This window comes from Lissotriton vulgaris, chromosome 11 (genome assembly GCF_964263255.1).
Source record: "Lissotriton vulgaris chromosome 11, aLisVul1.2, whole genome shotgun sequence".
In the NCBI taxonomy this organism is placed as follows: domain Eukaryota; kingdom Metazoa; phylum Chordata; class Amphibia; order Caudata; family Salamandridae; genus Lissotriton; species Lissotriton vulgaris.
Genome location: NC_141699.1, coordinates 709,711,431 through 709,730,143, shown reverse-complemented (window position 1 = coordinate 709,730,143; position 18,713 = coordinate 709,711,431). Strand labels below are relative to the sequence as shown.

Below are 18,713 nucleotides of genomic sequence, written 5' to 3'. Positions count from 1 at the left end.
TCACCGTGCCACCCCAGTTCGAACCCAGCTATGTGCAAATCAGCTTTGACCCTGCTCGTCATGGCAACAGTCCAGCCCGAACTGCCTGGTCAAGGTCCTCCCTGGTCTGGAAAAAAAGCTTCCTGGGACCGGTGTTGTGCTCAGTGTGCCACAGATCAGTGATAGGGGGTGAATGCTTGCATCGTCTGTTTTTTATTGCTTTGGTCGCCCTAAGTGGGATGGGTACACCCAGATGTGGGTACCGTGCTCACTATGCCACTGGATTCTAGGTAGCCTGGCTAATGAGGGGTGATACCTGGAAACCAGTTTCAGGATGCTTGTTTCGGTCCAGGAAGGACCTGTCTAGGAATTTCGGGCTGGACTGTTCCCATGAGGAGCAGGGCTAAGACTAATTTGCATATGGCTGCATCCAAACTGGGATGGGATAATGAGCAACAGAATGATGGATTCAAACCATATCTCTTGACTATGCTTGAGTGGTTGAAAAGTTTCAACACTGCATCCATAATTTTTTTGTGTTTGCTATGTTTGCCCTAACTGACATATTGCTGGGTTCAAACTGGGGTGGCGTGGAGAGCAAAAAAATGATGGAAATAACTAAGATCAGTGACCGGGGTGAATATTTGCATCGTTCAGCATTCCCTCCATCATCTCGTCCTTTTGGCTAAGATCAAGTTTAGCATCTGTTCTTATCAGTTTGAAAGCACAATTTTTGCACTAGTAAAATTTTGATTTTGACAGTATTACGACTTTGACTTGGAAGTGAGTAAATTAGCTTTATGCTAATTTATGCAAATGTTGCGATCGGCACAGCGAGCTCTTGACCGAGCAGGAGGAGGGGCACCAGCGTGCTGGTGTGTGTTTGTTTCTTAGGAACACAAAATAGAACCCCAAAGGACCTGTGGTCAGCGTTAGAGCACCGGTAATGTACACTCCCTACAACTCTCTTTTTCCTGGCCTTTGGGTGGACTAATGCTGGACACTTAAAACACCTCCTAACACCCTTCACAGGCCTGTACAACACCCAGACCTCTGGAAAGGGGATACATGCTTAGGTGGCAAAACCTATAACCCTTGCCTTAGCTCTAGGGTGTGACTGGACAGTGTTTCATGCACTGAAGACTATTGTGGTCTGCTGGGTGACACCCCAGGTACCCAGGCGGAGGACCTCAGGTGAAAACGATAAACAGGTGGTAACCCCAAAAATTACCGGTAAGCCCCTAATCCCCCAAATGGAAGACAAAATGGACACTAGAGCCCAAGTGACCATCCCAGATGGCATCCTACCACCGGATGACCAGAAACCCAACCCTCAGGCCCCTGAGGTGGGCTGCAAGGTGGCAAGAAAGGCTGCACCTGCAGAACCAAGCATCAACGCTGGGAAGGTTGGTGCCCTGAAGGCTTCAGGGCCAAAGGCAGGTGCACCTGGAAACCCCAATGCTGCCAAACCAGGGAGTGGGGGGAAGAGTGAGGTCAGGGATCAGGCAATGGACCGCCTTCGAACCCTTCAAATGGTACAATGTCTCCCACCAGCATGCCCAGGTCTTGTGGTGGGAGGTAAAAGACAAGGAAGGGCCCAGCCTGGACAGGGACTTGTTCTTGAACAAGGTCCTCAAGCCAGCAAGGGTTCCCGTGGCAGAGATGCTGAGCTGCCAGCCGTCCGCATCAGGCATGATTTTCCTCCTCAGCTTCATCACCCAGGCCCTCTTCAGGAAATATTGGGACTTCTTCAGAGGGAAAGAAGAAGGAAACACCCTACAGCACCTTCAGCCTGACGACAGGATGGGCGCCGGCGACAATGGAGAAGAGGGTTACAGTTAGATGACCAACCCCCACATCCCAGACATAGACATTGTGTCGCTTCTCCAGAGGTACGACACCATCAAGAACTGACCAGCCAAGGACAGACATGCCAACGAAATATGGAACATGACCTGGCAAGCAACCATCAACCTCCACAAAGACCCTACAGGGAGAGACAGATTGAAACAACCACTGGCAAGTTTCTACCTAGGAGCCGACGAAGTGAGGATCAGGTACCCGGGACAACCATTCACCTGCAGGAAGTGCGAGGCCATGGGCCACTTTGGAAAAGACTGCACAAAGAAGTTCTGCAGGATCTGGAAGTGGGGTGGGCACAACACGACCCAGTGCACAGGCAAGAAGATGTGCAACTTCTGTGGGGGAAGGCTAAAACTACTACCAGTGCCCGAATTCAGAGAAGCCAAAGACATATGCCGAGGCAGCGGGAGACATCCCAAACACGAGGAGCACAAGACCAATGGTGGACCCCTACCACCAACACCAAGATAAAAGACCTCCTGACAACCGCCAAGAACAAAGGGACAAGAAACCAGAACCAACCAGGAAGGTCAAGCAGAAGGACCCAGCCCTGAAGTTGACGCCACCCCAAGGACCCGGCCCAGCATAAGCCCAAGAGGAGCCTGCTGCATAACCCACTACAGTGGAGGAAGGAGCACAATAAGCCCAACCAACGGAGAACCAGAGGGACCAGGACCCAGAGCCAGACGCAGGAGTCAAGGAAGAAGGAGAAGGAGAGGAGAAGACCCCAGCCAAGGCAAAGGGCAAAAAGAAGAAGAAGAAGTACAACAATAAGAGTAAAAAGTCCCACCCAGATGACAGTAGCAGCAGCAGAGTCCAGGAGAGGTATGGGATCAAATCCGATCACAAAGGCTGCGGGACAAAGGGAAGGAGAAGGAAGAGAAGAAGGAAGAAAAGAGATAGATTAGGCTCAGGTGGAAGACAGGAACTGCACTACCACCAGCAGCCACTAGAGCCGACCCCGAGAACAACAAGGGAGGAAATGGAGTCCAAGCCCCCCACCCCGACCTGGCTCGTGGGCCAGTGAGCCTGTTAGGCTTATCAATGTCTATGCCCCCCAGAGAAGAATGAGCAACTCAACATAGTCAGGGTGCTCAGGATGCAACTTGTGACCTCCAGAACCATTGTGATGGGTGGTGATTTCAACTACATAGTAGAGTTAGATGGACTTACTGGGTCAGGCTCTGCAGGGATGGATGTGACGTCCTGGCTGTTGGTGGAGATGATAGGTGAGGTGTCCCTTGAGGATGTCATTGGGATCATGGGGCAGAATGGCAGGAATTTTTTCTGGAGTAGTCAGGGCAGATCTGTGCTTTTACAGATCGACTTCCTATTCACCTCTCCAACAGTAAAGCCTGGACAAAGCTCCATGGTCGCCGTCCACTTCTCTGACCACAGAGCAGTCAGTTTTGAGGGGGAATTTACAGGGAAGTTCCCCGCTGGCCCAAGATCGTGGAGTCTGAACTGCTCGTTGCTGGAAAATGAGGAGTTAGTGGTGAACCTCAGAACCTCGACGGTGCTGCAGAGAAGACATGGGAAGAAAGACTGCTGAAGATGAGGCAGAAGCTGGGACTCACGAGCCTCTAGAATCTAACAATCTAAGGGAAGTCCTTGGTCCTGCAGAACAAGACCCTGCCAGTGCTCCAGTACGTGTCTCAAGTGTGGCCTGTGCAGACCCGAACGGCCAAGGCCATCACAAGAATGATCTTCTACTTCATCTGGAGCTCGAAGATGGACAGAGTGAAGAGGGCAGTGATGTTCAAGACTCACAACAAGGGAGGCAAGGGAGTGCCGTACATCGCAATCATCCTGAGGGGAATCTTCGTGCAGGACTGCATGAGGAACACCCTGAGGACTGAAGATGACAGCCATTTCGGCTTTCTTATGGCGTGCTTCTTCCTGTTGCCAAAATGGAGGCACCTCGGATGGGCAAAGTGGGTGAGCACCATCCCGTACAACTTGAGACCCTGTGATTCTACATGGAAGTGGAGAAGTTTGTGAAAGAGTTTGAGGTGGAGGCTGCCGCCCCAGCCTCATGGACCCCGAAGCTTGTCCAAAAGCCAGATACGTGCAAGAGACATCAGTGAGCCGATCGGCACCCTCCCCTCTGCCACAGCGGACCACATGTGGGGAAACATTGCATCCAAGCGCCTGAGGAACCAGCACAAAGACATCTCCTCAATGACCATCCAAGGAGGACTTCCAGTGAGAGCCTTCATGCATGAAAGAGGACTCAAACAATAAAAGTTCTGACCGAGAGGTTGCACCGTGGACGAAACGACATACCATCTCTTCTGGGTGCGCACGTACGCACAGGACCTGCTGAAGGCCCTTGGCACGGAGCTTAGGCCTGGATTCCTACTTCGTGCATCACCACAGACTCTGTGATGTATGGTTTGTTCCCAGGAACACATGCACTAGGTGACCTTCAGGGCTGCTGGAGGCTCTTGTGCTGTTATAAAGATGTTCTTCTGTTTTCCAGAAACTGCCTGGTAGTAGGGAAGAAGGAGACATCGACCTTGGTGTGTCGTAAGATGATCCACTGCCTCTTGCGTGACTACGCTACACTGGAAGGATCAGATGATGATGACAAAGACGATAGAGGACCCAAAGGGGTTCCCTGTACCTTGGCACGGGGGGGGGACCCTGCAGGGGCATTAACCATTTTTTCTCCATTTTCTTTTAACCCAGGCACCAGTTGGCGACAGGGGAGAGGAGAAGGCTGATGAAGACAGGTGGAGTAAATGTAGGTATTTACTGTATGTATTTGACTAACGCAACCTTTTTGCTTCACAGATAAAAGGTCAATGGGATAGCTTGCGCACCTGTTGCCAAGTTCATTACCAATGACTGACGAATAAATAGGGTATTGTGGAAGTTGACGATTGGTGTATCTGAACCAGAAACTACGCCCTGACAAGAGAAAGAAAAAAAAATCTGTTCTTTTTGCCAACGTTTTTAGCGGCAATCTTCCTATGGAAACTCTGACCTAACTATAATTACATAGTGTTTACTGCCACTGTCTAATGGAAATAGGGCTCACAAACAGTTAACAAACACCTGAATATGTCTATGCATACACTGAACTGAAAAAGAGTCTTGCTTCAAATAATTACACATTCAAAAATCCACACTTATCTGCATTGTTTTCGCCCACACTCCTGATGCGCACTGTCTACAGTCACACATTCCACTCAGCTCACATCATTGGGTTTTTGAATCATGTATTCTAGTTCCTGAAACCCGTACACCTGTCTCACACTTTCATTTTGAAAGTAAACCTTTGGTGTATAATATATACTTGAAGGGCCAACATTTAGGAGCAATGAAAGGATTTTTTCAAATGCATTAAAAATTGAAGCATTTTTGACTGTATTTCACAATTAATAAAGTCTAAATCTTTAAAAGCAACACACAGGCAATTACCCCTCTTTCTTCACACATCCCAAAGTACACATATGGTCTGTGTATATATCCCGTGAGTGGATGTTATGTGTTTTGTGCACAGTTGAATATTTGTATGGTTGATTTAAGAATTTGAGTGAGAAAATATCAGTGCATATTTGCCTGGTTTATAAGTGTGTTGCATTTATAGAAACCATTGACTATGAAGAAGGTGTTTAGGTTTGTGTTTATGGCTGAAGAAGCTTTTGCAAGGGCATTTTTATTTGTAATAACTATGTCCGCGCACCTGAATGAATGATTTCTGAAAGTGAATGTTCATATGTGTGTTGTTGTTTGTGTGTTTGACAAGCCCTGTACATTGGTGGTTGGTTTGTGTGTATGAAGGGTTAGCCGGGATAAGAGACAGGGCGGCATTTGTGAAAGACTTTCTTTGTATATATGGATTGCTGTTCGACCTACTGGTTTTAGGCTGGCTGGGACTCTTCAAAGCCAGTCAGAATCCGCCATTCCAGATAGGATGAGTATGTTACACATGTCCAATAACCTATGCTCACGCTTTAGTAGCTTGGCATAGAGCAGTCAGGCTTATCCACAGGGTCCAAGTGTAAAGTATTGGCGAACACCACTCTTTAAAAACATTGAATAAGCCCCAAAAAGACTCCACACCGTATGTATAAACACTTGTTTTTGTATTACACACACTCACACTGAATCAAAAGGAGATACACATTGTATACACACTTTACAGTTATGTGAGATTATTAAACTTCTCTAATGAAATTACACACCCACACTAAAAACAAAATGAGATACACATTGTATATACACTTCATAGTTTAATGCAATTGTCAAACTTCCCCATGAACAGAATTGCTCAAACAGTCATAGGTCTTTGACTATGCCTTGTGACCCAGTCCCTCAGCCACTCACCTACAGTGGAGTGTGGAGTGCCGCAGGGATCTGCACTGTCACCCACACTGTTCAATATATACGTTGCTCCACTTGCCGCACTCATCAGGGAGTTTGGTTTTTCACAGGTTTCTTATGCAGACGACTCACAGATTGTCATCTCCATATCCAAACAGTCTGAGGCCACTGCTGTCAATTTCCATGCCTGTAGGACTCATATCATGAGATGGATGAGTTGTAATTATCTCAAGATCAATACCGATAAGACCGAAGTGTTGGACTTTGGCAATGGGCCATCCCTATGGAATTCAACATGGTGACTGGCAGAGGCAGGTCAATTCCTGTTCCATCTAAACAAGTTAAAAACCTTGGCGTTATTTTTGATGACCAGCTTAACTTCTTGGGCAAGATCAACAGTGTTACCTCATCCTGCTTCTTCACACTGAAGCTTCTTAGGAAGATATTTCCTTTTATCCCAAGTATCTGAAGAAATCAGTGCTAGTTGCTCTCGTCCTCTCGCAGCTCAACTATTATAATGCACTTTATAAAGGCATTGATATAGCCTAGAGGTTAAAACTACAGTCAATACAAAATGCTGCTGCTCGACTATTGTTAAATATCCCTAGAAGGCATTCCACCTCTGATGCTGTTAGGTCATTGCATTGGATTCTGATCCGTCAAAGGACTGAGTTGAAAGCCCTGTGCCTGATTCATAAGACATTATTCGGCGGAGGGCCTGTGGATTTTCGGAATCTCTTCTCCTGTTATACCCCAACCAGAAACCTTAGATCTACCAATGCAGGTTTCATTTGTATTTCCAAGATTCGCAAAGTCAGATGGGGAGGCAGAAGTCTGTCACACTGTGCAGCCAAATTGTGAAATCAGCTGCCTACTCTCCATAAGATTAATGTTTAACATGCTTTTTTTCAAGAAGGCCCTAAAAACACGCCTGCTTCCACCTCCTTAAAAATCAGTCATAGCTGCTACGATCCCACCTCTTAGCGCCAAGATGCCTCAGTATTTGAGGGCTCTATAAAAATATATCCTATTCTATCCTATCCTACTTGTTGCCACTGCTAGTTCCCTGTTGACTTGACAGACAGAACCGTCTAACACAGAAAGAAACGGTTATTTAGTTTTGTCCATCCGGGTTAGACCTCCAGGCACCCGGCAGCACCTGCACGAGTGCGGGATCGCTAACCCCTGTATACAAAATATTGTGACTCTGGAGAAATGTTTTCCCCTCAAGCGGAGGTGTGAACTGCCGTAACCCTGACAGTCATCTGTAGGGCCCATAAGACACACAAAATCCCTCTGGCCATCTCACAATGTTTTCCACAACAAAGAACCTTGTGTTGTAGGTTCAGGGAGAGGGAACCAGTGACCTTGGACAGAGGCTGTGATGAAAGGCACTATCATCTGCCCAATCTGGAGATCGAAGACAGTCTCAGCTCCAGGCTCAGGTTCCCCAAATACCCCTCGGATAGCACACGCTCCAGAGTGCAAGCTAGTGCAGGTCTCCTTGGTTGCAAGCACGGGTCCCTCGGACTTGCCAAGTTTCAGCCGCATTCCTTGAACTACTCCTGTCCTGGCTCCTCAGATGCCTGCTGATCATTATGAGCACCCTCCACTGCACAGTGTGATGACGGTGTATGTCAGGACGGACCTTGTCCCAACCAACGATCAATTCCATCCGTTTCTGCCTTACCAATTAAGGAACATATGATCTTGTGGATACAGAGAGATCCTTTGTGTCTCTGGGATCTACTGGACATGAGGCTAGCTAACCGGCCCTTGGAGATTACTTAGGGATCCAGTCCATGACATTTGGCACTTAGCGGCAGGCCAGCATGTCCTGGAAAAATCCACCAAGTGATAGTTCCCTTTCTGGAAAACAACAAGCTCCAAGTCACCACAAGTCTGCGGATAGTCAAGTTGCAGACCCTCCTGCTCTAATGATTCCTTGTGTCGATGTCCCAGTGTCAAACTAGCTCAGTATGGTGCCAAATTCAAAAGCCCCTCTACATTTGGAGGCCAGACCCCCAGTAGTAGTACCCACATTGGCCATTGAAGATCCAATCAGTTCTAAAGGTCACCTTTGAAATGCGTAGGCCCTCTCTCTAAATGTTGTCCTGTCTGCCAACTTACCCGGCAAGTTTGATCAATATCTTTAGTGGGGCCAAGACCATGTCCCTTGGAATGCAAGTGCCAATTCCACCCCCACATAACCATCCCAGAGAGGTCCCTTAGAGTCAGAGAACCGCAGTTTCCCTTAAGCCCCTAGTTTACACACTTCTATCGGGAATGCACAGATGTAGCTGTCCCCCTAGTACCCAAATATGAACTGGAGAAAGGATGACAGGCACAAAGAACCATAAGCATCAAAATGCCTGCTTATCCAAGTGACATATTCACCACTGTAATGTCGAATCCACTAGCTCTACCGCAGAGGATTCACCATTACAAACTCATCGATACCAAACACTATACTGCTACTATTCTGCTCGTAGGTAAACATGTTTAATAAACAAAACAAACCGTTAGGGAAGGGTCCTAGGGCATATTTTGAGACCTAGCATGGACACAGTCCCCAATTCTAACTACACTACATATAAAATGTCCACGGGTCTAGAAACAAAAAACGACCTCAATAAAAATGCAATCCTAAAAACCAGCAAAACTGAAGAATCTAAGTGTATGTGAGCAAAGTATTCTCTTTCAAGGTAAGGATACCCATCAGTCACCACTCAGTGACTGATGGGTATATTTGAAGGTCCTGAGGAAGGCAAGGACAGGAGTTTCCATTTATATTATTGAAATATGTCGACCTAATAATAATTCCGGCAGGTATTTGTTGAAACTGCCTTTTTTTGCTCTGTTTTTAAACTTGGGCAATTGAGTGAAAAGAATAAAATATTATGTCTCTCTCACTTACCCAATTTTAATTCACTTTTTCAACACATCTCAAATGCACTGCAATCTTTTCCTACTCATCACATATCACTACCAGCTAACATCTAGAGGACCATCCAGTGATCCAGAATTTGACGTAGGACATTTTCATCAGGTCCTATCTTCATCATTTATGTTTCACAATGGTAATGCCAAAAGGAGTCCCAGATGATGACTAGGGCGGTACAGAGTGGTGACTGATGGGCATCCTTACTTTGAAGGAGAATCCTTTGCTCACATATACTTAGATTTATCAGTTTAGCTGGTTTTTAGGATCGAATTTTTATTAAGGTCGTTTTTTGTTTCTAGACCCGTGGACATTTCATATGTAGTGTAAAAATGTTTAATAGCCTTTACATACATTCCCCCCAGGCTAGTCCAATGCGGAAAGCAGGCCCTGTCTTACCAAACACACCACCCAGTGCCACTCACGACCATTGCATGCAACGCTCACACACACATGCCCTACCTCTTCCCAACACTTTACGCGGTCACCACTGAACTACGATATAGCAAGAGACATGCACAACATTGGCACATAGATTTTAAAATGCCAAACCGAGTAACAGTAACTTGTGCAGACAGGCCCCACCAGGGCAAACCTGTGGCACAATCGATGATATACCTTCGTGGAGGCACATCCAGTGCTCCCGGCCCATGAGGAGCTTTCGAGAGGCATGCCCTAGGTAATTGTCTTACCCATTGACAAGAAACTTACAGCTAACACGAATCAGCCCATCATGCATATACCAATCACCGCTATGTATACGGTGAGCACAGTGCTTGCACTGAATGGCAGTGTCAAATGAGCTCAAAGGCGTAAGCTAAAAAAACAAGGTCAAAACATGAGGTCAGCAGCAAAGAAAGTCCGGGGTGACCACGCCAACAGATGCCAGGACTAGCAATCGCCTATTTGTATTTTTGTAAGATTCTGACAGAAGGTGTGCATTTTTGGGAATTTGTCAGAGTGAAACGTTTATAAAGTTTGCATGGTGTCTCCTATCAAATCTTTATGTGCATGAGTGCTGTGTGTTAATGAGTGTCAATGAATAGTTCTAGGAAGTAAATGTTAAAGTATGTAAGTTGTGGTGCTTAAAACAGAAATATAAAAGTGCATGTGCTTACTATCACAAGGTACCTGTTTACTACTAAGAAGTCTTGGTACTTGCCCAATAGAAGTATTCAACCCACGCTGAGAAGTGCCTGGGAGTACCTAAATGTTCATAGGAGTGGATTCTCCCACCATACAACTAAGCCACAGTAGATGGCCAAGCCCCTACTACACAAAGGCATTGCCCTGTATCGAACCCTTCACAAGCAGCCAACCTTTTGTGGGCTATTAACCAGACGTGGGTTGGCAAGTTACTGCTGCAAACATTGTTTGCCCTGTGCACAACTGTTCAGTCCCTTCAGACACCCAAGACCCACTACTAAGCCAAGCATGTTGCAAAAGCTTACATTCATTAGAAGTACATAGGCTATGGAAAATGTGGTCAAATATGTAGTTTGCTAATAGTATAATTAGTATACTTAGCTTGCTGTACTATAACTTGTGAATTTGAACTTCCTCTTGCCCCTATCCAACTCAAAACACCATTCTCCTGCAATTCACATAATCCAATTATTTCTCATCACAGCAACTATCAACCCTCTTAGTCCCAGGAGGACCAGTCACTCATCATATTGTTGCCTCACATATTGACTCCATAATGACAGACTTGCCTTTTATTCTGCCAGGCATTTCCCTGGTGGGCTGGAGCCCTTGGAAGTCAGTTTTCAAAGCCCATGGCCCTTCTGGTGCCTATGTCACTTTACCCAAGGTTCCTAAGATTGATAGTAATAGGAACACAGAGGCTTCTAGATAGAGAGAGAGCGAGGGTAAGATAGAGATAAAGTGATGAGAGAGAGAGAAGAGCAGAGAGAGAAGGGATGGATGGATGAAAAGAGAGTATGAGGAGAAAAAGGGAGAGCGTCTAGTTTGAGCATTTTTGCTAGTGCTGCTTTTGGTTCCCCAGACCATCTCTGATCTGTGCACAGCAGCAGAGGCTGATGGTGAAAGCGCTGAGGTAATCTGGGGAAAACTAGGGTGTATTTTCTTTCTTCCTTACAGAAACTGTGCAAATAAGATTCAGAAATGTCAGAATTCAGAAACCACCTCAGTGACTCCATTAAAATGACCCTTCGACCAATGCCAGCTTTCCCCAGATGAGCCCTTACAAATTCACACCTTACGCCATAGCTAGTATAAGGCTCATCACTATATGCTTGCTAGAAAAGGAAATTTTGAAGAAGGTCATTAAGAGTCCATGCAACCCTCTGATCATGGCCTTACAAAAATAAATTAAGAAATGGAGGATTGTCCAGGACCTTCGAAAAATAAACACAATTGTTGTTCCATGCTATCCTGAGGTACTGAACCCAGCGGTGATCCTGTTCCAGATTCCCCAAAAAGCTGAGTGGTTCACTCACAGTCATTGACTTGTGTCAGGCACATTCCCCTAAACAGAGTCAATACCTCTCCGTGTTCCGTTTCCAAGATAGAACTCTTGTGTGATGTTGCACCCCTCAAATGTATACAGGGTCCCTCACATTTTAACCAGGTCTTGAAAAAAATTTAGAGCCTCTATAGCTACCATGTGGATCCGCTCTAGAACAGTACATCAATGGCTTGGTTGTGGCATCGATTACAAAAAAGACTTGCAGACAGGACATTATAACTCTGCTAAGCCACCTTGCTCAGAATGGGCATAAGCTATCCCCCGAAAAATTACAATGCTGCCAAAAAGAGTTTAAATACTTGGGACATCAGAGTGAGAAGGGAGCCAGGAGGGTGTCTCATGTGTGTACTGAAATTGTCTTTAAGATGAAATTCCCGACCAGGTAGGGATGATGGATGAGAAGCAGCATGTTTTGGGGCACAGTTGGCAGTAAACAATGGATTCCCAAAATGATCCTTGTGGCAAAACCCCTACAGGGGCTTATGAACAACTATGTCAGTCAGCCGGTATGGAAGAATGACAAGAGCATGTAAGCCTTTCGAGGAGCTCAACAATTTTCTCTGCATTGCACCTGCACTTGGAATGCCAGGGTAAACCAAAGATTTTATGCTGTTTCCGTCATGAACGCGATGTTGAGAGGTTAGATTAATGGCCCTTGCAAGAGCCTGTTGTATCTCCAAACAATTGAGAGTCATCAGCCAATACAGATTCTGGATTGTGAATGGATTTGGCCAATTGTGGTCCCAGAGAGGTTTCTTAACTTAATCTGCCTTGCCTATCTGAAATAGTTTGTACATTATGAATCTTTTGAATGCATTGCAATTGCCACGCTAGATTGCCGTGGTGAAATGTGTTGTGCATAAAAGCGATGAAGACCTTGTTGCCTGCATGAGTCGATATGCAGATTTATGGCCTGCTATTGAGCCCTGAAGACCGGCATGTTCCACTTAGGCATGGCATGTTGAGAGGGCAAGACTGTCACGAATATGCTTTTGAACTCTGTGCAAACAATCAGTTAATTGAGGGAATTGTAACATGAAACACCACTAACTGAGAGTGACAAATAGAAAAAGGCAGGATGCACGAAGGATGCTAGTGACATTTGGGCACCCAAGGAAGATAACCCTGTCTTACCTGATTATATGTTGCCCACCATCGTGAGACACATGCATGGTCCAACCCCTGTAGATTTGGATGCATGGTTTCAACCTATATACAATACTGGTTCAACCCTATTTCCGAAATCAGGCTGAGAATCTGTGCTAGAGGTGTCAGAAGCAGAATGTAGGAAAAAAGGCTGTGGTGACTATGAGATACATAGGAAAGTTTGAAGGCCCTTTCAATCAATCAATCAGGGAATTGTAAGCGCACAACTCACCCATGAGGGTCTCAAGGCACTGGGGGGAGGGGGAGGGGTCCGCAGAACTGCTTAGCCGAAGAGCCAGGTCTTAAGGGTCTTCCTGAAGGTGTTCAGGGAGGGGACGGGTCTGATGTCTGCCTGCAGCTCATTCCAGGCCTTGGCTGCAATGTGAGAATAGGATCTTTCACCTGCTCTGGCTCTGTGGATGGGCAGGGTTTCAACCAGTACGAGGTTGGAACATCGGAGGTTTATTTTCGTTACGTGGAAGTTGATTCTGTCGTTGAGGTATTTGGGTCCGTTGTTGTGTAGGCATTTGTAGGCGTTAGTGAGGATATTGAAAGTGAATCTTTTCTCCAAGGGGAGCCGGTAGAGACTTCGTAGGTGTTGACTGATGAGTTTGTGTCGGGATGCAGAGGATGAGTCTGGCGGCGGTGTTCTTTATTGTCTGGAGTTTGCGGAGCAGGGACTTGTTGATGCCGTCGTAGAGTGCGTTTCCATTGTTCGGTCTGCTGGTGATGAGTGCGTGGGTGACTGTCCTCCTTGTCTCAGAGGGGATCCATTTGAAGGTCTTGCGGAAGATGCAGCGGTTGTTGAAGCAGCTGGAGGTGACGGTGTTGACCTGTCGGTTCATGGTGAGTGATGAGTCGAGTATGATGCAGAGGTTCTTGGCGTGGTCTGAGGGGGTAGGTGGCCTTCCTAGGGCGGTCGGCCACCAGGTGCTGTCCCATGCAGAAGGGGTGGTACAGAGAACGAGGACTTCTGAATCTCGGCGTTGAGCTTCAGGCAGCTGCAACGTCTTGCATTTCTTTCTGGAAGTTGAGTATGGCAGTGTTGGGGTCTTTGGTGAGGGAGAGTATGAGCTGGGTATCGTCAGCATAGGATACAATGTTGAGGCTGCGTTGATGGGTGATGCCTGCGAGGGGGCCATGTAGATGTTGAAGAGGGTGGGGCTCAGGGATGAACCCTGTGGGACTCCACAGGTGATTTTTGTGGGGTTGGAGAGGAAGGGTGGGAGTCTGATCCTTTGGCTTCTTCCAGTGAGGTCTACTTCCTGGAGATACCCTGATGCAACCAGTTACAGTATATAATGGTCACTGTTTGCCTATTGCCGTGTTGTGTCAAGGTGTATCCCACCAGAAGATGCAATAGTTTGACAGTTGCCAAGAAGCTCTTGAAGGGATTGATCCCTCAAGTCGGCATGCCAGTTCATCTTGAATCAGATCAAGGGAGTCACTTCAAGAAGGAAGCAATGTAGTTGCTATGTCTCATACTAGGGATTTATCTGAAATTGGATTGTAGCTACAGACCGGAAGCTTCAGGAGTAGCAGAGAGGGTTAACAGTATGATGAAAGCAAAGTTGGCCAAGGCATGCTCCTCCACATCTTTCAAATGGCCAGACACTCTTCCCTTGGTACTCGTGAGTATATGAAGTACTCTGTGTACGAGAACTGGAGTCTCCCCCCACAAAGTCCTGATGGGGAGAGCCTTGAGAATCCCTTCAGCTCCAGTGCCTGCCCTTGTGAACATTACAGATGACTTGGTGCTTCAATATTGCAAAGGCCTGCCACACCATCAGTGTTGGAGAGCGGAGTTGGAGAGACTGAGACAGAGAGCTCTGCCTTTGAAGGCAATCCAGTTGCTCATGAATCAAAGATAACCAGTACCTTTGAGGAAAGAGCATGGCCTGAAGACAGATGACCCAAAAAACAGACTTAGACAAAAAAGACTGCTACCCAAGACGAAAAGACCATAGCCCATTACTGACGTCAGTGAGACAGAAGAATTGGGGAAACCAAGAACCGTCCAAAGGCGGTGACACTGACTCATAATTGACCGGACTCAATAGATCTAAGTTGGAAAAGGAAGATAACTGGAAATTTACAGGTTCAGACTTGAATTACTGTGCACAAGTTGATGACAGCTTCACTGAACTTCATAAGCCACTGAGACCTAAGAGACGCAATCTTGGGACATCTTTTAGCAACATTTGGACAAATAACAAACCAGTAAGTTAGGGTAATGGTCAGAGTACCACAGACCTCAGGCACCAAGTTGACGAAGCAACGGTCAGTATAGCTTTCAAGATAGGGCAGAGACTGAAGGATACAGGTTGAAAGAAAAACAAGCTTTGGTAAAGGGTACTAATTTTAATCTTGGTAGGCTATTTGCTATTTTATAAGTGGCTAGACCAAAAAATGCAGTCCTCTCTCTTAACTCGGATTGGCTGTTGCCAAACAATTAGTATGAAGGTTTGTTTTACAATATTGAAAGTGTGTTGTAATGAGAAGTAGGGCTGATAGATGGGGATGAAAAGTAGGGATGATAAAGGAGAAGTAGGGATGGTGAATGAGAAGTAGGGATGAAGAATGAGAAGTAGGGATGATGGATGAGAAGCAGTGATGGAGTATGATAAGTAAGGATGATGGATGAGAAGCAGGGTTAAAAAGCAGGGATGTGAGATAAGAAGTAGGGATGATGGATGGGAAGTAGGGATGAGAAGAAAGGATGATAGATGAGAAGTAGGGATGATCGATGAGAAGAAGTAGGGATGAGAAGTAATGATGATGGATGAGAAGGAGGGATTATGGAGAAGCAGAGCAGGGATGAGAAAAAAGAAGTAGGGATAATGGATGAGAAGTAGTGATGATGATGATGGGTGAGAAGTAGGGATGAAGGAAGAGAAGTAGGTATGATTTATGAGAATAGAGATGAGAAGCAGGAATGATGGATGAGACGTAGGGATGAAAAGAAAGGATGAGAAGTAAGAATGATGGAGAAGCAGGTATGATGGATTAGAAGTGGGGATGATGGATGAGAATTGGGGATGAGAAGGGGGATGAGGCATGAGAAGTATGGATGATATAAGAGAAGCAGGGAGGATGGATGAGAAGTAAGGATGATGAATGAGATATAGAGATGATGAAAGAAAAGTAGGGATGATGGATAGGAATAATGCAGCTTTTGTGTGTGTGACTGAGAAGCTCAAAGTACTTCATACCCCAACTGATATGGTCAATTGAAAGTTATTAGGCAGAGCATGGTCCCATATGAAAGTCATTGATCTCTGGAAAGGAGCTATAGACGGAGCACAGTCGTGTGCAAGGAGGACAGCTCATATGTCTTCTGGAATCTGTCACTGATCCCCTTATGTGCTAAACCATCCCATGGCACTTTACAGACCCCACGCATCGTTCACTAGCTATGCTCTTTTGGCAGCCTTTATCCTGTGCTCTATCTCCCAGTCCCTGTCTGTCTCCTGTACCTCATGCCCAGCTCAACAAAGTACTCTGCTCTTAAAGACTTTGTTCCCTACACCTCGCTCTTCACCTTGATTGTACCCTGAGTCCCTGTTCCCTTCCTGGAGACCTCGTGCCTTGCTTCCTTCAGTCTGTGTTCCTTCACCCGGCACAGAGTCTTGGTAAATATTGGTGGTGTTGGAAGTCTCTGAGCCATGGCACTAGAGAAGTTGCTGCAGCCATTTGTTCATTTACCAATGCCAGGGAAAACACATGAAGGAGCTTAACGTCTTTGTGAACTCCTGCAATCAGGAGCTGTCAGGCGTATTTACTGTATATCGAGGGAGACTGGGAGCTGGCAAATGCCAAGTACTGGCCCAAGGCATGTGTAAACAAGCACAATCCTCAGCCTTATTCAAATTAGCCACCTCTGCTGTGAGCACAACTGTCCCTTTGGCGCACTGGGTGTCCGAGTTCTCTCCAGTATTGGACACTGTCCTACTTTTCCATGTTGTCTTTGGCACCCTTTCACCCTGGCAACCCTTTGTCTCCCTATGTCCCAAGCACCCTCCTAGCTTGTGGTGACCCTGGCAGTATTGAAGGAACAGAGAGGTGCAGGTGGAAAACCCAGGAGAGAGACCCAGTGGATGAAAGGGTCAAGCCTCACGTGAGGATGTGCTTCCACCGTGGAAGCACAACCCCTCACCCTTTGTCAACCATGAAACTCAGAATCACAACCATTGACCGTGAGCCGCAAACAGCTTTGGGACTTGAAATGATGCAATACAATCCAACACAATATATCTGTACAGTCTACACAAAGGATTCATGTTGCTGGCACTGCGGTCATGTGAAGAGGACAGGTGAGTAGAATTTAAGAATCCTATCTCATTATGCACCCTGTGAAGAATTACATGGGGGAAAAACTATCAACACTGTGCTTTTGTACTTAAGCAACAGCTTAGGTATTCCACACAATGATAACTGATATTGGTCAAAGAAAACTATATCAGACATAATACCACAAAAGCTGCTCAAAATTGTGAAAAGCAAACTTTTTAGTTAATTTAAATCAGAAAACAAAAGACAAGTCATTCCTAACAATATAATGGGTTCGCCTAGTTCATAAGACAAGAACAGTTACAACTATAAGAATGCAAGATGTGGTTCAAGAACCCCCCACCCCCCGAATACAAGGTGGCCAGATTTAGGTGCCGTGAGTCCATGTGGCCAGAAACAACTTTTTCTGCTGGTATCCTGCGCCCCCATTCAGTCTCTGCTTCTTGTACAACCTGCTTTGAGCAGACGCTAAATGAAAGCAGGGGAGTCCGTGAGGGGCGTTGCTTCTCGAGGCAGCAGTGGACAACAGAGGCAGTAGACTGGCAGGGAAAACATCCTGTGCTCCCACATGCCATAAGAGGGGGTGGGCTACACTGGCAGCTTAAACCTCGTGATTTTACCATCCACATTTTCTGAACACTCAGAAATCTTGTAACAATATACAATTTCGAAAAAAGAACGCACTGTGTGCTACATGTAGGGGTAACGTTTGTACTGTTTGGTCCTGTAATGCAATTCACAGTGCTTAAGTTTGACAATTTTGATAGAATGAAAAGGAGAGATAAGTGAAATTTGAGTAGTTTGCTTTCTCTTAATTCCAGGAAATTTCAGGAAATTATGCAATTTGCACAAAATTCAAATCCATCACTAAGCCTTATATTTTACTGTGAAATACAACCTACATCAATTTTTGATGCAAGGACATATTTTGCCTTAAAAAATAGCTTAAAAAACACAATTGCAGCAAACAACAGCTGCGCAGATTCTAGTTGTTCCCATGCTCCAGCACTATATTATAAATTGAACAGCAGTGTAATTACACAACGCGGAGTAATTTGAGGAATCTCACAGATAAAAATGTATGGCAAAATCCCTGAAAAGATGTGAATTACAGCAAGATAATTTACATTTCGCCCAGCTTAAATGGAACCTACTCAATCCGCAGGCAAGAAAGAGTGGATCGTCTAGCAGTAAAAAAATGTCATTGATACATTGGTAGCCCTATGATAGTTTGGGTCTGCAGCGGCAAAGGAGTCATTGTTTGAGGCGGCTTCGTAGAATATATAGAAGCCATGGAAAGATGAAGATCTTTTATCTTAGCGTGGTAGCGTGCATACTGTATTAATGTTGTACTGTTCCAAGATGGCCAACGGATTGTTTGTAAATATGCTGCCCATCTATTATAACAGTAAAACAATGCTAAACTATTGCAGTAGCATTCAAGGATAGCCGTTCTCTGGAGTGGCAGCAAAATGACTTGAGATTATGCCGAATTACCAGAGGTAAGTCATCATTTAGCACTATTTTCCTAACACAGAATGCCCTACTGTGTAAAAAGTGGACTAAGGATGCATTTTGCGCTAAGAATATAGTGCTAAAAGCGTACAGACATAAGCAGCAAGCATCCACCCGGGCTCACTAAGGTAGCTGTTTCTGGACTTCTACAATAGG

The 18,713-nt window shown here is 45.7% G+C and overlaps 1 pseudogene; it reads left to right on the top strand.

Annotated features, from left to right (window-relative positions):
- Positions 1-644: 644 nt before the first annotated feature.
- Positions 645-801, top strand: LOC147683360 (U2 spliceosomal RNA; annotated as a pseudogene).
- Positions 802-18,713: the final 17,912 nt, after the last annotated feature.